This window comes from Thermobia domestica, chromosome 13, assembly GCF_964235325.1.
Source record: "Thermobia domestica chromosome 13, izTheDome1.hap1.1, whole genome shotgun sequence".
In the NCBI taxonomy this organism is placed as follows: Eukaryota; Metazoa; Arthropoda; class Insecta; order Zygentoma; family Lepismatidae; genus Thermobia; species Thermobia domestica.
In genome coordinates, this window is record NC_137466.1 from 191,712,101 (window position 1) to 191,734,777 (window position 22,677).

The 22,677-nt window shown below is 34.8% G+C and overlaps 1 protein-coding gene across 1 annotated transcript in view; it reads right to left on the reverse strand.

The window, feature by feature from the left end:
• Positions 1–22,677, reverse strand: part of Nost (Nostrin) — a 315,536-nt gene that overhangs the window by 47,747 nt on the left and 245,112 nt on the right. The window lies entirely within an intron of this gene.

The window sequence follows — 22,677 nt, forward strand, 5'->3', positions numbered from 1 at the left end:
CTAACAGTGATTGCTGACCTAGCTTACATGAACGCAATTAAGCGGCACTCATATACATCCAACACATGGCCAGGACCGCGGTGGCTCAGTGGTAGAGCGTTCACCTCTGCTGCTTGGGGTCCCGGGTTCGATCCCAGCCCCCGCCAAGTTAACTTTGTGGTGGACAAACACCGTGTGCGTGGGTTTTCTTGGGGTTCTCCCGTTTCCTCCCACTTTATTCATTCCACCATTTCATTCATTTCTCATAATCACCGTCTCCTTTAGCCTAACCGGCATAACCATGGGACGTAAAATTCAAAGATTTCATTTCATTTTCCAACACATGGCAAGTATTTTGGCCCGTGTGCGAGACTTTATGCGGGGCCGTGTCTGTGCCTTTCTTCAAGTCAACACTTCGTACGGATACGATTGTTGTAATGATATTCTAATATGTTCTATTAAATGGTTGCAACATTGTTCCTCTCTTTCTTGTTCTCCTTCATTACCCATAGTCCAACATTTTCATAGCCATCTAGCGGGCAAATTATAAACTTTTCACACATGCTTTTCATGAATATATTTCATCTTTTTGTCACAAGGATTCACCTTCTGCCTTACTTCGCACCTATTATGTATAGTGTATATATAGTTTGGGATACAGATAACAGATTTCAGTAAATTTTTGGGGATAAAACCAGAGATAAAAGTCGATCTGAAAAGGTAGGAGGCGGTACGTAGCAGCATGATGTCACGCCGTCCCCCTGCTTATCTTTACCCATTGTAATTTTTTTTAGGAATTGGGGGAACGCCGTATATATTCTTGGAGGTGGGGGTACGGCGTCCCCCCGCGTTCTCCCTCACTTTTAACCCTGGATAAAACGCAAGATATGTTCTCAAAACTCTTACTATCCGTATTGGTAATTCTGGTAATTTCTTGTGTATTATCGAATGTTGAAAAGATCTGCTTAAAAATATAACTGAATGTAGCTGCATGACACTATATATAAAAGCGTCCTAAACTTCCCCAGTTGAGTTCAGATAACTCCCTCTAACAATATATATATATATATACAGTGGCTGATCCAGGATATGATCAAGGGTGGGGCTAAACCATAGTTTGCCGCTTTATCCAGTATAAAGCAGGAATAAAGCCCATTTTATCCAGTGTATACCTGACCGTCAAGAGGGGGCTATAGCCCCGTAGCTCCCCTTGGATCCGTCCTTATATATATATATATATATATATATATATATATATATATATATATATATTGGATGTATCTCTCAACAAAAATTTTAGGAATGATCAAAAAATGCATCAAAAGATTGCGATCTAGGCCAACAATTAGTTTTTGGATCAGGGACCACAAAATTTTTGAACGTCCCCTAAATCGAGTTTTAGTAAATTTTTTTACGGAACAAGGACACCATACTGAGTTCAGTGATACTTTGGCTTTGGTTAACTAGATGTAGTTCTCCAGATGTAAGGCTACAAGAAAATTTTTGATTGAAATCTAATGGATCTTTTGATCCAAAATTGGATCAGGGGGCCACAAAATTTTTAAACAGCCCCTAAACCGAGTTTTCGTATTTTTTACGGAATAAGCACACCATACTGAGTTAAGTGATAGTTTAGGTTTGGCCACACTATATATAGTTCTCCAGAAATAAAATCTACAAGGAAATTTTTGATTGAATGAAATATATTGGATCTTTTGATCCAAAAATAGTACGTAAAACGGCAGTAGCAATCCATCCCAAGGATAACGTAGGGTATCGAACTCTGTACTACCAAACCAGATACCTACTATTCAGTATCAATTATTAATCATCTACGTTATTATCCTTCAGTGTCTTTATACCCGAAGCTATTTAAGTTCCTTTCGGTTGCTCGTCCAGAATATTAAACTGTTGAAAAAAAAAAAAAAAAAAAAAACTATAACTTTGCTCTCAATAGAGGATATCCGTTCTTTAGTCCCTGCTTAGTTACTTTACATTCACGCACATATGCGTACATTTTTTTCTTCTATAAAAAGCTGCTGATTTAATTATGCGTTTCTAAAGCGCAAGGAAAGTTATTGACCTTAAGTACAGGCTGTAGTTCCTTTGATAAAAAGGAAAAATGTTTGTCAATTACAAGGAAATGACTACTTTATATATATATATATATATATATATAGGCCTACTGCACAAATTATACATCTCCTGTCACTTTTGTCCTTAAGATTTCCGTTGCTTTTCTTTCCACAAAACAAAAAAGAAAAAGAAAAAGAAAGGAAGAAAGAAAGAAAAAGAAAGGAATAAATCTCACATCACTATGAACCAAACCATAGTTTTTTTTTTTTTTTTTTTTAATTTCTTTGAATCTTTCAACATTCAACTACAGTAACATAGCACCAATGGTGAATTAAGATGGTGATGGTGATGAGCTAAAGATGGTGAATTAAGCTACTTTAAAACAAACAAATCGTTCCTTTCGAGACAAAAGGGCATATCTCATTTTTTAAACTTTTTCATGAGACAAATTTAAACCTTTTCTCATTATTTATTCTATCACCTTCTTTTAAAATTTAGTTTAATCTCCGTTTCAGGTATATAACTTACGAGATCAAATTAAGTTTTTTACAGAATAAGATAGAACAAATTATGATAAAATCTTCTCTCTGGAAAAGATGAAAAAATAGATACCCTCGTTTGTTTCGAGAGGGATGAAATATACATGTATATATATACAGTGGCGGATCCAGGATATGATCAAGGGAGGAGCTAAACCATAGTTTACTGCTTTATCCAGTGTAAAACAGGATTGAAGTCTGTTTTATCCAGTGTATACCTGAGGGTCAAGGGGGGAGTATAGCCCCTATAGCCCCCCTTGGATCCGCCCTTATGTATATGCTTAAATACTTTAAATTAAGCACAAATGTACAATCATCTAATTTTTTAAAGACAATATCATATAGATTTGAGTTTAAGCTGCATTTTCAGAGGGGAAAAAACTATTATGTCAAAAATATTATGAGCTTCCTCGCAACAATGTAAACTTACTTTAATTTTCAATAATATAGAAGTATATGAAATAATAATAACAATAATGGTTTCTTTCGGAATATTATTATTAATGGACACTAATTTATTGTTTTTGTGTATCTTTGTGTATTTTTTCTCTTGGTTTTTCTTCTTTACTGATGTTTTTTTTAAATATCTTAATGGGCATTTGTGTTGTGTTTTTTTCAAACATTAATTATAATCGATTTTTAAAAATATTTATTTGATGATCCGTCTGTTTTATCTGTATTAACAGATATTATATTCATATATTTTTTATATTACCGGTGTATGTACTATGCTTGTTTTTTTTTTCTTTTCTTTTCTTTTCTTTTCTCTTTTCTTTTTGCATATTTGTATTTGCAGGATGATTTTTATGATTTTATTATTGCATGTGTCTTATGGATATGTGTGTCCTTTTTATACGAATATGTATATGTATGTTGTCATATCGTCCGTTTATTTCAAGATTGACATAACTCAAAAATCGCCCTTATTGATTTATGGGCAGAAAATGAAAGCTAATCTTGATGTCTTGATGTCTAAGCTAATCGTGATGTCTTCACAGATGTGCTTCCAAAACTGGGCGTTAGAGAACACGTACCGTATGTCGTTTCTGCGCCAAGTTTATTTCACCGCGTTTCGAAACTTTCAAACGCTTCTCCTGAAAAGTTAGGAATTTTGAGTTATGTCACTCTTGAAATAAACAGGCCAGACCCGTATTTATATATTGTGCGTTAAATAATTTTTCCGACCCCGCACAAAACTCCCCCCCCCCCCCGCTTCCCGAAAACGACCAATATTAGAGTTGAATTGATAGTTTTAGGGGTTGCTGAGATGAATAGTGACAGTTTTAATTCAATTCAACTTCCCTCCTTTCCCAGGGAGGGGACGAGATTTTAAAGGTAATCAAAAACGATAGGTATTAGTGTTTAATTCATAGTTTTCGAGGTTGCTGAGTTTAACGGTACCAGTTTTCATGATATTCAAGTTCATCCTCACCTCTTGGGGTTGGGGGGCGGAAGAGGATGACTTTTTAGGAATAATCAGATAAGCTAGTTAATTAGTAACTACTATAATTAGAGCTAATTAAACACATTAACCTATTTTCTCGCACTTGAGCGGGACTCTGTGAGTTGCTAGTTTTAAATATTACTTTATTGTGAATCTTAAAAATAATTCCAATTTTTACCGCCCCCTGAATTCTGCCGCCCTGTGCTCGAGCACAGAATACCACTTACCTAAATACTGCCTGAAACAGGCGATATACTGAATTCATTCCTAGCACGCATGTGACTGTCTAAGTTCCATGCTGGGAATTATTATTATTATTATTATTATTATTATTATTATTATTATTATTATTATTATTATTATTATTATTATTATTATTATTATTATTATTATTACAAAGATTAAAATTTACTAAAAATAATCGAATGCCTAAAACTCAAAGAAAAAGTCACAAATATGCTAAATATTTCAAAGACCTAGATTTGCATATAATAGGGTTCGGGATCCACACTTATTCGGATTAAACGTTTTGAAAAACGTAAATAATAATAATAATAATAATAATAATAATAATAATAATAATAATAATAATAATAATAATAATAATAATAATAATAATAATAATAATAATAATAATAATTTATTTATTTATTTATTTATTTTAGTGCCATGAACAGTCAGATAGCAAAAATACAGCACTTAGTCATAGAACTAAGGGTTATAACACACATCTTATATTTCTCTTAATATTAACAATGCATTTGTTTCGACGATAGGAGGTCATTGTCTATCTTATAATATATACATAATTTTATGACTTGTATCTTATCTGGATAAACATAATTACTTCATTATTCATTAAAATAGTTAGTCAATTTTCTTCAAATTGTCCTTAAAACAAGGATACCGTCAAACATACAGATATACTATATAAAATATACATACCTAATAAAATCTATATGTCTGTTTAATAAATACAATTATCCCAATAATATATTAAAAGAACTTGTCAGTTTTCTTAAGATTATAGAATTTTTATTCATGGGAACCATTTCCGATGCTTTTCTAAGATTATATGTTGGTACTCTTATACCTATATTATGTAGGCAGTATTCGCTACTATATCTATTATCTAAAATTTTCTGAATAAAGTTTTCTCTATCATTTTCTTCTTACATGCAATTCTTGCAACCCCCAGTATTTGTTGCAGTAATCTTAACTATGAGAGTAGTAATCTTTTTTCATATTTCTACACAATAGCCAAATGAAACATTTTTGAACCGATTCAATTTTGCCACATAATGTTGTGGATACATTATTCCATATAATTGCACCAAATTCTAAACTGGGTCTTACAAGTACCTTAAATGAATATACACATGTGTTTGCATTTTTAAACTCAGGCCACTGCCTAAATACAAACCCTATATTCTTTCGTGTTCTATGTACTATGTCATTAATGTGATAATTGAATTTCATATTCATGTCAAATGTTATGCCTAAATCTTTAATCTTTTCAACTTTCTGCAGAGATATTCCATCTATGACATATTTGCTAACATAGTACTGCGTCTTATTAGTATATGAAATAAATTTAGTTTTATTACAGTTTATTTTCAGTAGATTAGTTTTACACCATATACTAATACTATCCAAGTCTTTTTGGAGTAAGTAGTTATCGCATTCGCTATTCACTATTCTAAATAACTTCAAATCATCAGCATATAATAATATATTTGAAAATTTAACCTTTTCCGTCAGGTTATTAATAAATAATGAAAAAAGAAGTGGTCCTAAAGGAGATCCGTGAGGTATACCATTCTTTATATAGCCAATACTGGAAGTTACATGACCAATTTTTACTCTATATTCTCTGTTTGATAAATAACTTTGGAACCATCAAATATACTGAGAAGATAATAATAATAATAATAATAATAATAATAATAATAATAATAATAATAATAATAATAATAATAATAATAATAATAATAATAATAATAAGTTTTCAAAATTAAAAGTTTAATAGGGATACACTCGTATAATAACTTACGCAGGAAAGAAAGTGTTAACATTCTGGCTTGATTAAGATAAAAATGAAAAACTTTTTTTTTTTTTTTTCGAGAACAATCGGAATAATTCTAGTCTAGCAAGGACATTTATTGGACATCCAATGAATATCAACGACTGTTAATGAGTTTTTTTTTTTTTTTTTTTTTTTTTTTTTTACATCGTTATACCGTCCTGTGAACATGATATGGGCATCCAATAACGTTGTCTGGACACCATGTGTCTGAAAATGACTGTCTAAATTCTGTTTGTAAATAGGCAACTGCTAACCTTTTCCGTTCTTTTGGACGCAATTTGTATTTCAAACTGCTGTGTATTAACTGTGGAAATTTTGCATCTACTATTACTAGATAATCTTTATGATATATTCCTTACTTTTAATTTTCCAACAACCTACAGTATTCCAGAAAATTATTATACGCACTTACGAAGTATATAGACTAGTTCGTCTGAATATAAAAGGGGAAGAAACAGGTTAAGATGGGGGATTCTGGTTTCCGACGTAGCATTTTTCAAGGTTACACACATAAATGCGTAAATGTTTCTGTTCCATATACGTGTGTCAGTTTTGTTTTTTCTCTGAAGGTCAGTTGAAAAGCAAAGACCGACAGGAAAAAGTTAACAACGATTGCCATGTATGCAAAACTGCTAGCGAGGAATTTATCTTCGGTTACTTAGCATTCAGAAGTTGTGCTCTATATAAGGCCTACATATATACTGTATACGGTTTGTTCACAATGCAAGAGCTAATGTCGAGTCTTCTTCTCTAGTGCGTGAGAGACCCGGGTTCGATTCCCGGCGGGAGCTCATGTGGTTCGGATTCCACGTTAATCAGTAGGTCCACGTCTCATATGGCCTCGCTGCTGAAAGGGACGCTAAACTAAAATCAACTCAACTCAACTCTTCTTCTCTAGTCTCAGAATAGAGAACATATTTGCCGGTAATTCTCTTGTCAACTTTGATCCGATATAGAATTGCGTTCAAAAGTGTAATCCGTAGCCAGTAGCGTACGCAGAATTTCGTCAAATGGAGGAGGGTTCAAGCTTCAAAGTTCATAACATTTCAGGCGTTTGTGTACATCTTCATATGATAAATACACGGTGTCCGGAATGGGACTGACAGTTTTAAAGGTGTATAGTTTTAATATGGTCAGAGATACAGAAAAAAAATGTATGTTAAAGGAGAATTCAAAAAGTTTATTTGGTCTTACTTACAAATCATTCTAACTCAGTGTAAATATACGTGAGCTCCATTTGTAACTCTTAGAATATCTAGCTTGAACTCAATCTCTCTCTACGTATTCTGTAACATCTGAGGTGTTACTGAAGCAATCGCATTCCTAATACGGTTCTTCAGTTCATCAAGGTTACGCGCCTTTTCACCAGAATACACAAGGTCTTTCACATACCCCCACAAGAAGAAGTCCAAGGGGTAACATCAGGAGAGCGTGGAGGCCACCAAATTGGCCCATCACGGCCTATCCAACTGCCAGGAAATTCAATGTCAAGGTACTCCCTCACTTGTAGGCTTCAATGTGGCGGGGCACCATCCAATTGGGATGAGGTTGCAAATGTTGTAACTGGGGAACAGCAAAGTGTTGAAGCATGTCTAAGAACACATTTCCTGTTATGATTTGTTCTTTGAAAAAGAAGGGGCCTACAACTGCATTATGTGTTAAAGCACACCAAACATTCAATCTGGGACTGTCTCTAGAATATTCTATGTACGCATGCGGATTCTCAGATCTCCATGTCCTAATATTGTGTCTGTTACATCAAGACAAGTGAAAAGTTGCCTCATCAGAGAAAACAACCTTCAATAGGAAATTACGGTCATAATCAATCCTGTCCAGAATGTCAGTAGCAAATGCTGCTCTCTGTGGCTTATCGTTGGGCTTAATTTCTTGCAACAACTGCACCTTATACGCGCGCAAACGCAATCGTTTGTGTACCACATCGTGCACTGTTGACTTTGGAATTGTCAATTGCGTGCTCACTGCGCGAATTGACTTCCTCGGGCTACGTGAGAAACACTCTCTTATTGCTTCCACATTTTCTTCTGATACATGCAATTTACCACCGATGTGTTGTTTCACTACACTCCCTGCTGATAAAAATTGATCCTTCCACGCCTGGATACTGTTGCGTGATGGAGGATTCTTGTGATAAACACGTCAAAGTTTCGTTGAACTTGAACAACACTTCGTCGGCGGCAATTCAAAACCTGCTATGTGCATTTTGCAGGAGAAGCGAAAAACAGTATCCTGGTTAGCTTTTTGCCTTTATAAAAGTGATGTTATAAGTAATATTTGATGCTGCACGTAACTGGTACCTTCTCAAGTTACTTGAGAAGGTACCAGTTACGTGCAGCATCAAATATTACTTATAACATCACTTTTATAAAGCCAAAAAGCTAACCAGGATACTGTTTTTCGCTTCTCCTGCAAAATGCACATAGCAGGTTTTGAATTGCCGACGACGACTTTCTGTCTCTGCAAACCACCACGCGCATTGCGCCCTTTCGACTGCCGACGCCATTTCTGTTTATCGGTGATACTAGCGGAGTCACCGGTAGTTGTTCGAATATGAAAATTTGCTGAACAAAACTTTTTGTGTTTTCCTTCAATATGAATGTTTCTTTTTTCTTCTATATCTCTGACCATATTAAAACTATACATTTTTAAAAACCGTCAGTGTATTTATTTTTTCATATCTTGCTCAAGGAGAGGGAGGTTAAAATTCGAAAATTCTTTGCGTACGCCATTGTCTGTCATGTCGATACAATTTCTTCTGTCAATAACACAGGGATTGACGTATCTCTTTAAGTAGGTACTTTTGTAATTTAAAGAGGGAATGACATGTTTTTTCATTAAAATTCAGTTAATTATGGTCAAATCTATTCACTCATTCTGGAGTTTTTTGATAAAAGCATTGGCTACTCTTGATAAAAGCATTGACTACTCTTGAGAAAAGCATTGGTTACAACTGAGAAAGCATTGGTTACTCCTGAGAAAAGCATTGGCTACTCTTGAAAAAAGCATTGGCTACTCTTGAGAAAAGCATGGGTTATTCCTGATACAAGGATTGGTTACTCTTGGGAAAAGCAATGGCTACTCTTGGAAAAAGCATTGGCTACACTTGAGAAAAACATTGGTTACTCTTGAGAAAGAAACACATCGGTAAATCTTACATTTCTTATCACTACATCTAAAGAAGGAAAACTTACCTAATATTATATTTTTTTTATATACAAAATCTATAATTTTATCTCTAAAATGTATAACTTTATCTCTAAAATTTATAATTTTATCTCTAAAACCAAGGGAAGAAAACTTATCTGATATCCTAACTAGGACATTAGGTAAGTTTTCTTTTCTTAGCTTCTGGCGATATAATTGTAATTCTTACCGATGCGACTTCCCCCACAGGAATGCCAATTCCCCCAAAAGCTTGGGAACACCCCAAACTTTACCGTTCTTCCTCCCAAGTTTACTTTTATTCCCTCCCCCCAAAAAATACCATTCTGTCCCTAGAATTGCTTTTTTTCCCACAAATACAGGGTGGCCCAAAAATAGGTATAGAGTCCCGTACTGATCGGCTCATGGCATTTTATATCATTTACTTATTGTTATCTATACAGGTATTGACTTAGTTTCTTCATTGTCCGTTCTTATTTTTTTTTCCCACTGATGCCTTAAGCTCGAAACAGACCAAAGCAAATAAATTCATTATCTTAATAAATTAAAATGTCATACGTGATCGATGCAGCTCTATCTACCTACTTTTAGACCACTCTGTATACCGTTCTCCAGTGTGTCTAGGGATGCACACGAGACAAGATTTAAGGCTGTCTCGTCTCGAAAATGTGCTGTTAAAGCGATGTCTCGACTTGAAAAATGTATATGTCTCCATTGGAAGACCTGTGTGTCGACTCAAATTTTCTCAGGAAAATTCTGTCTCGACTCGTCTCGTGTTCATCCCTAAGTGTGTCTGTATTATTTTCCAATGAAAAATTATGTCCCCTTCAAATATTCTCATGGACGCAATCTGGGCACTAAAAGACCAACCTATGGACACCCTTGTCCCCTCACGAGCCTTTACTGGAGAAAACAAACTATTTGAGCAGCTTTTCCTACAACTTGTGCTTGCAGAATTTGTATATATTTTTTCTATAAATTAAAGGGATCTAATTTGTGAAATGAAAGATGAAATTAACGTGCTCCCTCCCATTATGTGGTATATGCTAAAGCGGTTGTATGATTGAAGGCAATGAATGATGAAGAACGAATGGGAGAAAACGACAGAGCTGACAGCAGGACGTTGTTCATTACAAGTTCACATTGCTAAGGAATACACTGGGAACATTTCGCACAAAAAAGTAAGCACTGTACTAGCCACTGTGACTCCCGCAATAAAACATGAAGCAGTTCACTCTTGTTCGTCAAGTTTATCGCAAATTATTAATTAAGAACATATCGAGTTAAGACAAAATGCTCCATCGAACACATAATGGTATTAACTTATCAAGGGCGCTCATCAGGGGGGCAAGGTGGGGCGCTCTCGCCCCCCCTTTAGAGGAAACTGTACTTCGGAAGATCGAAAACCCAATATTTTTTAAAAAATAGTTACCGCAAAATTTAATGTCGCTTATACTTGCCCCCCTCTGGAAAACACAACATGGGCGCCCTTGTAAGTTATGTTTATTACACTCACATCGCCCTATACACACTTTACTTGCATACACATAGGGTCTAGAGTGTAAGATAGTGTAATTATAGCGACCATGTTAAGCAATTTTAAGTAAAGAGGTCAACCGTTTTTTTAGATTATTATTATGACGATGATTAATTTACCAAGGCAAGGAAAAATTTGAGTCGACATGCAGACGTAAACTCTTCATTTCCTCTCCTGAGAAGTTGAATTTACGGAGTCTGAAACAAGTCACTTGTCAGTCGTAACGCATGAACAAATCTCCAGTTCAGATACCCCCAAAATGCTTCCCATTACAACGAAGTTTTTCAATCTGGCCACGGTCGCCTGAAGGGGAGGGCCCGGGCTGCCTGGCTAACGAAAATGTATTAAATTTCTTTAAATTTTCTTAATAAAAATAAAAAAAAACACCAAATGTAATATATTAACCAGGTACATGAGCCCTCCCCCTAGAAAATTTTCTTCGGGCGCCCATGAACCTGGGGGATGGAACCTTAGGATGGGGGGTTGTGAAGGAAGTAATGTAAAGCACGAATTCGCAATAGCTGTGCTGTATTTATCGATAAATCAACCATGAGAAATTATTTCGTCTACAATTGGAAATTGGTTCCATTGGGATCTTTTATTCCTTGTACAGTTGTATATCATTTCTAAGCCCGCTAGGGATTTGAACGTTGGGGGCCCTTGTGACCCCCTAATTGTCACAAAGTCATGATAGACAGATCGTTGGAAAACTTATGAAACACAAATTCCAATGAGGTAGCATTCTTCTAGACCAATTCAGTGAAAAGATATCTTACCTTATATGGAACCGTTCTGAAAATAAATGTAATTTACGTCAAAAATTGAGACTCAAAAAATTGGCTCCCTCCTCCCCCTATAAGCAACAAGTACACATACAAAGTATTGCCATATAGTGAACTACTTCATTGCTTCATATACCAGTTTTTATGAGTGTCCCCCCAAGGGGGAGAATGCCCCTAAAAACATGCAAAATAAAATTTTAAAAATTCGAACTTTACCCTCCCCCTCCGCCGTGGTACATCCCATATACATAAAATACATATCGACGTAAGGTTTCTTCCTTCAGGAACACATTGATACCAAAGCAGTTGCGTCAGAGGATTTAAAGGATAAATGGGCGTTTAAAGGATATATGTAAGCGAAGGCCTACTGTAGGCAATGAGGAGCAATAATCGAAACCGAAAATTACTTATGAGGCTCGCCAAAAAAAAAAAAAAAAAAAAAAAAAGTGATAAAAGAGAGGGGGATAAGATATGAAATAGATTCAGAAAGCCTGCTATATAGAATATGAACCTTACTATTGTTTCGTCCGCTTCATATATTGATTAGCAAGGCTAAGTTAGTTTGTTTAATTTTTCTCAAGATAGTGTGACTTCTTGTCTCATTCAATTCCTGGAGTATGAATATAAAATATAGGTAGTAGACAATGGATATTGAAATGAAATGTTTCGGTATTACGTCCCACGATTAGCCGGCTAAGCAAAAGGAGACGGTGATGATGAAAAATGAATGAAGTGGAATGAATAAAGTGAGAGAAAACGGGAGAACCCTAAGAAAACCCACGAACACGGTGTTTGTCCATTACAAAGCCCATTTGGCGCGTACTGGGATCGAACCAGGGACCTTACTCACCAGAGATGAATGCTCTACCACTGAGCCACGGTACATCCACAACGGAGATTAACAAAGTCTCAAAAAATGTCTAACAAGAAACAAATTTAGAATTAAGTTTTCAAGACAAGAAAAAGACAATAAAAGAGAAAGTCGATAAAAAAACAAAACAAACTACTCATTAGGAGACACAACAACAATTTAATAGGAAGATGATTTTTAAAAAACTTATCACAAAAAGTGAGAACAATCTGAAGAGAATGATAACAAAATAATATACATAAAAAGATAAGGAAGTCTAAGAAAAAGTGAAAGTAAGACATTTAATATACTGTATACAGCTTAATCATTTTATTATTTTACAGGAAAGAATGTATAAACAAGTTGCTATTCTTTTAGTCATTAAAATAAACAAATCTAATACACATATATATTAGTAATACATATTTTATTCTTGGCTGTATATCTTTCGGAAGCACATTTTATGAGTTTTTGCAAGCAATTACAATAATATGTTTTAAACTTATGACCTGACTGTTACAGTAGGTGTAGATTGAAGTCTTATGTAAAGAACTACATCAACACTTTCTAGTTGTATGCTTAACCTACACAGAGATATTATACAAATATTTATTTTTCTTAAAAGAAATGGCATACCATAATTAACTTATTAAAGTTTATGATATATGCATCCAGAACAGGAATTGAATATAGACGTGTATCAGAGTTGCCAACCTCACAAAACAATATTATCGATTTTCGTCTTTTAAATATTATCTATCGTGTATTACAAACAATTATCGTATATTCGTGATGCACCTAACAATTATACACACAAGTATAAAGGTAATCAAGAAAGTTCTGTCGATTTTTGTGGAGGTCTGTATTCAATTGGACTTCACACCGTGACCTGAAAGTGAATGAAGATAAGACGAAGGTCTGTTGTTGGTGTGGGTACATCCAACATACTATATACCTGGTTGTGGCAGTTCAGTTACACCATGAACTTCCGTTAGGACAGAGTGAACATTGTACCTCCACAGAGCATAAGGGCGTGTATGTTGCACGAGTTCAAACGGGTCAAAAGACTTGCAGCGGGGAGGAAGATATACCAGGCCTTTGGTGCGGGTGTCGTGACTTTGCGGACAGTGTAACAAGTTTAAGGACAGTGACGAAACACTCGAAGACTTACCACGTGCCGGAAGACCAATACATATACAAAATGATCTTCAGGCAGCAATTGAGGCGAACAGTGGCCAGACATGTGAGAAACTGGGACTACAATTCAGTGTAAGTGGAGAAACCATTCGGCAGCATCTCCATCTACTTGGGAAGCACTACAAGTTTGGCCGATGGGTCCCACATGATTTGATTCCGGGCCGGAAGCAACGCGAGTAGACACCTGTTTCTTTGCTGTCTCGTCAGAGGAAGAAGCCATTTCTGGACAGAGTGTTGACATTTGATGAGAAGTGGGTTCTGTACGAAGCTCCACGGCGCCGTCATCATTGATTAGCATCCCACGAACCAGTTCCAAAACAGCCGAAACCAGCACTGCACCAGCAGAAGTCCTCCTGTGTGTTGTCGGACTGCTCGCAGCATCGTGCATCGGAAGCTGGTCAGAGCATCAATGCAACTGTGTACTGTCAGCAGTTGAGTCGTGTTGAAGGAAAACTCAAAACTCTAGATCCAGCACTTTTGAATCGCAAAGGGGTCCTCCTGTTACAGGACAATGCGAAGCTCCACGTGGCTAGGATGACCCGGGATACCATTCTACGCCTTGGATGGGAAACACTATTGCATCCGCCATACTCCCCGGACATTGCACCGTCCGATTATCACCTGTTCCATTCATTCGACAGTCACCTTAGAGGACGCCAGTTCAAATCCCTGGTAGAGTTGCAAAATGCGCTTGATATCTTCTTCGCTTCACGGCACATCAAGTTCTACCGCGATGGAATCCAGGCCTTCCAGAACGTTGGCAGAAGGTCGTCGATGTTAATGGGGCCAATTTTTGATCTTTCAGGTACATCTTAGATGACATATCGATGTTTGAAGGTGATGGGTAAAAAAGTGACAGAATTTTCTTGGTTACCTTTATATAGTTCTAATATTATTAATAATAGTATAGTTAAAGAGTTTTCAGTATACTTGTATAATAAACCAGTCTAGAACTAGAAGTCTATCGGAGTGATTTATCTGAAGGCAGATTCTAACGCATTTACCTATCGTAGCTAGGCTGGTCTACAAGCCAATAGAACAAAGGGCACTAGTTCTTTCACCGGTGATTAAAAAAGGACATGGAAAATAAAAAAATGAGAGGTCACGGTACAAATTGATAATCAGACTTGGTACTGTGTATAGAAGAATTGTGTAATTATGGATTACATAAGGCACACGCCAATTAATACACCTCTGATCAATGCCGGATTTACGTATAAGCTAAACAAGCTATAGCTTAAGGCCCCACTCCCTTGGTGGCCCAAAAACATTTAAAGAAAAAACTTATTGTAATCAGGGGTAAAAGGGAGGGGGAACGTCGGGGATGCCGTTACCCGACTTCGTAAAAAAAATGCAAGGGCAGAGATAGGCATGGGGGAACGGCGTGACGTCATGCAACCCCTTACATTTTCAGATCAACTTTTACCCTTGATTGTAATGTAATTTCCAAGAAACAAGAAAAAGCAAATAAGATAAAACGCAATCCAACAATGGTGTTTTGTATTGTTATGTACTAGGCTTTTATGAAGAAAGTAATAGGGCTCTATTTCTCAGCCCCATTTGTAATTAGACACCTGCTATCCAATCCCGCTTATAATGGAGCCCCCGTTTCCCAACCCTACTTGTGATGGGCCCTTGTTTTTATTTAGATATTCATTAGGTCCATAAATTAGCATATAGATAGCATTGTAACGGACCAAATTTTGGCCTCGCTCCGTTACAGACATTTTAGCGCTTCAATAAATAGTGTCATTTCATCTCCCGTAATAGTTATTTACATAAGAAGAAAAATTTAACTTGGAGAACTATTGTTTATTTCCAAAGATGTTTTATGTTCAGAAAGGCCATAAACCTATATCATTCTAGAAGAGATTTTTGTTTATTTTAACATTTAAAATTAGACTTATTATTTAATCTATTTCCTTAAAATTATGAATATCTATATAAATCTGATTATTGTAATATTCTACAATATAATTATGTCCTTTTTCGACTGTTGTAAATATATTTATGATGTTAGGTTTATAATCCAACATATTAGAAGAGAAGAAAAGAATATATATACTGTTGTTCGTTGAAAATTGTAAGATAAGAAAAAGAAAAGATCTAATTATATAACGACGAACTGAACATAGTGAAAAACGTTAAATTTGTGTAGTTCACTGATTGATAAATCTTGAGAAAGTTTGTATATTCCTTTTAATGGTTATTATTGATCAGTGTCCTGTGTATTTCTTGTGATATGAATAAGATGGAAGCTATATCTGAATAAATAAGTTTCGGGTCACCTCAACTACTTCATCTCACCTTACGATGTGCTAAGTGATCATCTAATACGTACTTATATATATGCATGCGTTCGTTTGTAAATTAAACAAATGCAATTAAGTTAATAAAATGCATATAATATGATCTATTTGTGATGACGTCAAAACTGTATTTTGTTTTGTTAGTTGAGGCTTGAAGTAGTGTACCGTATATTTGTATATTGTCTGATATGTATGAGATGGCTGATATGAATATAGAGTCGACGAGTGATTGTATATATGGATTCCACCTATAAAGATTATTTTGAGTTCGAGCCAATGTATGCCGAACTGAATCAGATGGAAGTTGGTGTTAGAATCCCGAATAATAGTAATCACAATGTTGACCTAATCTTAAGGATCGCCACTATATATATACACAGATAATTTTAAAGGTGAATGTACGCTTCGTTGCAAGTCTACTCCTATATAGTTTACGTCATTTACAATCTATTCTTTAAGAAACGCTGTATAGTATAACATATAAAACCGCCATAATTGCCTTCAGGGGTTCCAATCCAGAGCGAACCAGGAAACGCGATATCCGAAATCAACTTCTATATTTTTTTGAATTCTTATAGCATATATTCAAACCTAAAAAAAGACGGTGACATTTTGTCGCTGAAAAAGAAAGCTTGATGTATAAAGGGCCCCTAAGCTTTTCGTCAAAAATAATTCATTGTAATGCGATATACGAGAGAATACATTCTTTATAGAGCAGCAGAGTAGAACATTGGATGGAATTCAAACATAAGTTTGAAACAATACGTGCAAACAAAAGAATACGCGACACATTGAGTTGAAAAATAAAATACAAACAGTTAGGCATCTGTAATCCAATTTAACCATGCGATGCTAATGCCAAGCGTGTGGTCAAATGGAGCAGAAAGCGGTTTAATGGAAGCAGAAATATCACAATGGCCACATCAAATGGGTAAAAAGACAAACAGTGGGAGGAAGGAAAACATAAAACAAAGAACACAAGAATTAAGCTGTAAGTTGCTGGAATTACATAGTGCTTCTCAGTAATTGCAGTGGAAAGTTTTGTTAAACCGGATAGAAGAGCTGTGATGCAGTTGATAAACAGTGTACGTACAAGAGTTTCAAGTGATGCAATATTTACTACGTAGATGCTGTGGTATTAGTTCAGGAAATATCTAGCAAGAAATTTCAGCTTCTTTCATGAAGGAAATATGCTTCAATACAATGTTATGAAGGATACGCCGTTTCAACACTGCCATCTTCACTTTTTTGTAAATACAATATTCGAACAGAAACATACCTTTGCGTCTATGAAGCAGTAAAAATACGTCCACAAAACGAAAGGATCATAATTCGGTGTAAAATTTATGACGCGATTCTCTACTCCACTCATCAATAATATTTCAGTCATCTGTTGTTCAATTATTTTCACTTTCATTCCGTGAATTTCAACTGTAGATGTTGCATTCGACTTCCTTTCTGATAGACTTACTTTCCTCATTATGACAAGATTGTATGGAATTCACGTAATTATTGGATCCGACTTTTCTAATTGTGTTTGCTTATACTATATATTGTATCACACATTTCTCTTCACCAAAGATATTTTAGATTTGAAACAGTATCGCCATGCTAAAACTTTATAGATATGATTATTTCTTTATATTTTCATTGACTGACGAAGCGATTCATTTGACTCCGAATCAAAATGATTATGAAATATGAAAGAAACAGTCGTTCCCTTAACACATGCCTTAATAGCAGTTTACTGCTGTAAATGTACTAATTCTAGCAACCATCTTAAAGTTAGTTTAAAGGGACAAGTTTTGCCGATAGATGTCACTACAGTCTTTGTGTATATATATATATATATATATATATATATATATATATATATATATATATATATATATATATATATATATATCATGTATTTTTTATCTTTCACGAAAATTCACGATTTTTCTTACAAATTTCAACCTAGAGACTTCAAATTTTTAGAGAAGGAATTTCATAACCTATCGAAGACAACAATCCGTGCCGATTTTTTACTTAAAATTTTCTTCATTGTTGAAATAGCTTGTTTGTTGAAAGGGATATCTAAACCTTTAACAATATAACTCTTTCAACAATGAAGAAAACTCTAAATAAGAAATTGGCACGGATTGTTGCCTTCGATAGGTTATCAAGTTCCTTTTCCAAAAATCTGAGGTCTCAAAGTTGAAATTTGTAAGAGAAATTGTAAATTTTCGTGAAAGATTAAAAAATACATGAGAGAGGTACGAAGACTGTAGTGACATCTATTGGCAAAACTTGTCCTTTACACCAACCTTAAAAATGGGTAACAAGTGTCATTTGGCTGCTGCGAGCAATAACTATCCTAATTTTTCATGTTGAAATTTTACTCCTATAATTATTTATACACATAAGATTTACATATCGTTTTCTTTATTTTTAACTATTAATCCCATTAAAGAGACACTACTTTAGGTTTATACAATCAGAGCTCAGAACTAGTATATGAATAATGAAGAAATTGTCCAACTCGGAAATCCATAATCAAAAAATGAAATGAAATCTTTAAGTTTAACGTCCCACGGTTATGTCGGTTAGGCTAAAGGAGACGGTGATAGTGAGAAATGAGTGAACTGGTGGAATGAAGAAAGTGGGAGGAAACGGGAGAACCCCGAGAAAACCCACGAGCACGGTGTTTGTCCACCACAAAGTCCACACGGCGCGAGCTGGGATTAGAACGACAGCATGTATTATTCGGCATGCATGTATTATTCTTTACCTGCACCATTTAGATATTTTAATCAAAGGTGTTATAAACTAGCCAACTATTTAATTATTTTATATAGGTTAGAAGAAGAAGTTATATATATTTTTAAGAAGTTATTATTATATAAATGTTTTGTATCTTAGAATGTTGATTCTGTAACGATAGCAACGATATAACATATGGTGGTATGATGGCTGTAAGCAGCCTAGATTTAACTATACAATAAATGCATTCGAACAAAGCAACATTTGCAGTTTTTGTGCTAATTTAATACGTGTGCAACTCACTTATTTGAACTAGGGCTCAACGATTACGTTGTATAATGGTGCCTTCACACCGGGAATAGCTAAAAACTGGTAAGAAGTTTAGTAAACCAAGTTTAGCAGAAAACACAAGTGAGTGCTACAAAATTGTTTTATTCATTGTGTACTGTTTGAAAGTATAGCTAAACTACATACATCATTGAGTCGATTAATAATTATACCATCTTGAGGAGTGGAAAGTTAATATATAGAAACACTAAGATGGATTTATCAGATAGTGAAGTTAACGATATTAGGACTATTCAAAGTGAAACAGGTGCATCTGAGAATTTGGCAGATGTACTCAAACAAATATCTCGTCAAATGAACGACTTGCAACAGCAGCTAGATGACAAAATGGATGCTTTGCAGCATAAAATTAAAGAACAATTTGAGGATAAAATGAACAAGTCTCAACAACAGTTGGATGACAAAATGGATGCTTTGCAGCATAAAATTAAAGAACAATTTGAGGATAAAATGAACAAGTCTCAACAACAGTTGGATGACAAAATGGATGCTTTGCAGCATAAAATTAAAGAACAATTTGAGGATAAAATGAACAAGTCTCAACAACAGTTGGATGACAAAATGGATGCTTTGCAGCATAAAATTGAAGAGCAAATGAACAAGCAGTTGGATGACAAAATGAATGCTTTGCAGCATAAAATTGAAGACCAATTTGATGACAAAATGAACCGACTTCAACACAAACTAGAAGATAATATATATCAGCGGCTGGAACAGTTACAGCAGAGAAACGACCTTAAATGGGAACAGTTACATCAGCAGCAAAACCAAATGAATGTACAAATTAATGCCAGATTCGAGAAATGCGAAGAGAAAATGAAACAGGTAGCTGAAACTTATACCGAAGTACAAAATACCGTCGAAGTTATAGAATCGGTTGTAAACGAACATTCTAATAGGATTAAAGGACTTCAAGAGGAGTTTCATACTTTCCAGGAAAAGTATATTTTTGCTAAGGAGATGGAGCGCGATAATGAACCTAGGAATATCAATCAACCTCCTGATAATAGGACAGAACCAACACCTCATTCCCAAGTAATTTTTGAAGATAGTGGATCATCGGTTGATAGTGAAGCAAGCACCGAATCAGGAAGAAGAACGAAGCACCCTACACGGAAGAGTAAGAACTCTCACGGTAACTGTAAGTGTTCTAAATCTTATAGTACTGATACGCCTTTGCGATTCAGTGAAATAAAATCCTTAACAAAATTCAGTGGTGTACCTGAGGATATCCCGGCTAGGGTATTTATAGAAAAGTTCGAGGATGAGTGCGAATTAATGGGAATTAAAGAGTCGAAATTCATGAAACTTCTTCCTCATGTTTTATTGCCCCCATGTTTGACTTGGTACAAAGCAATCCGAGATAACATTAATGGGTATTCTGATTTTAAAGAGGCGCTATTGGCAAACTATGAAAACGACTTCATGTTAGCAAATAGGGACGCATTGCTAAGAACGAAATCATTTGACCCTAAGATACATAAAAATGTTACTGAGTTTGTAGTGGCCACATACAATGAATTAAAAGCACTCAACCCAAACCAACCAGAATCACGTATAATAGCTTCTGTCCGTATTTTATTACCATTTAGATTACAACAAATGTTGATGACCACTCAATGTGTCAATTTTAATCATTTAATCATTTTAGTTCAGAGCTACGAAAGTCAATTTCTAGCACAAAGAAATAGCAGAAATCCAGAAAAAAGTCAGGTTACCTCTAGACGTAATAATATTAATTATGCGCACATTCGAAATTTAAATATTCAAAATAAAGATAGTGTTAACTCTTCAGGAAATAGTGTCCATTATTTTGGTACTAGAACAAATAATCAAAATAGTACCGGCAATTCAACTCAACCTAATTATAGATATGGTAACGGTAACAGAAGTTACCGGAATTATAATAGGAATCCTAGTAGAAATCGCAATACGAATCAGCGTACTTGGTCACAAAATAGACTCCTAGATGGACAAATTTGCAGTAACAGAAACTCAAATTCAGGATCTTTATGTGATCGATCGGAACATACTCAAGAGTGCGGAATACAATGTACTTTATTAGATTATACTTAGGATTTTGTTAATGTTTATGTTATCCTTATATGTTAATTTAATATTTGTATGTTAACTGATATTTCATTTTAATCAGTTGTGATCCAATATCAAACCACGTTATCTTATAATTTAATTAACATCAATTTTGTTGATTTTTCCTATCATAATTTCATTTTATCTTGCTTCTTCTGAATTCTATATTATTTATGTCATATTTTACCTATGTAATGAATATATGTGACACTTAATTATCAAATGCAGGAAATATATTTTGTAACATCCTTATTTATAATGAGTTTAAATATTCAAAGAGCCTCGACCATGTTACTTAAAAAAAAAATATGCTTGGACCAAAAACAAATTTTTAATTGTTCATAATTTTTGGAATAGACTCTCCTCTACGATGTTATAAAGAATTTGAAGTATAATTAATTATAAAAGAATATAATTGATATAAAGAATAAATAAAAAGGAATATAAAGATATGTATTTATATGTATTGTGAATTTTGTATATACGAGGGCTATCCAATAATTAATGTATACTTATCTTTGTAAAGTTGTCATACGGTCCAGAATTCTTTCTAGAAGTGCTAAATCACTTCAAGAAGTCCTGTCGGGAGCCATAAAGATAGAACGACAGCATGTATTATTCGGTATGCATGTATTATTCTTTACCTGCACCATTTAGATATTTTAATCAAAGGTGTTATAAACTAGCCAACTATTTAATTATTTTATATAGGTTAGAAGAAGAAGTTATATATATTTTTAAGAAGTTATTATTATATAAATGTTTTGTATCTTAGAATGTTGATTCTGTAACGATAGCAACGATATAACATATGGTGGTATGATGGCTGTAAGCAGCCTAGATTTAACTATACAATAAATGCATTCGAACAAAGCAACATTTGCAGTTTTTGTGCTAATTTAATACGTGTGCAACTCACTTATTTGAACTAGGGCTCAACGATTACGTTGTAGGATCGAACCAGGGACCCCAAAGCACCAGAGGTGAACGCTCTACCACTGAGCCACCGCGCCCCCAAATCCATAATCAATTCCAGAACTTAAATCAGCTGAGAATGTTCCAAGAGCATTGCCAGAACGAACTTTAAAAGAACTGTTTGTTGTCTACGGCAAATTGTTTTTTTTTTTCTTAAATGGTAGGCTAGTTGTCTTTTATAACTAGAGAATGAATAATTGCATATAGGAAACTGGAATACCTAAAAAGCAAGTTGCTCGAGTCATGAGCCTGAGTATTAAAACAGTAAGATATTGAATTGAACGATTCGAAGCAGAAGGGGAACAGGGATTACAAACTAAAGCGAAACTGACTAGATAGCAAGTGACAACGGAAGTCGAAGACGAACATATTTCTATTATTGAAGCTAACGCAGCAAACCCGTTCGCTGCTGCAACAAACCTGAAAACAACTTTAGGTCTGACAAGGGCGCCCATGTTGTGGTTTCCAAGGGGGGGCAAGTATAAGGGACATTTCAAATATAGTTTCAATTTTTATGTAACTATTCTAAAAATTCTATT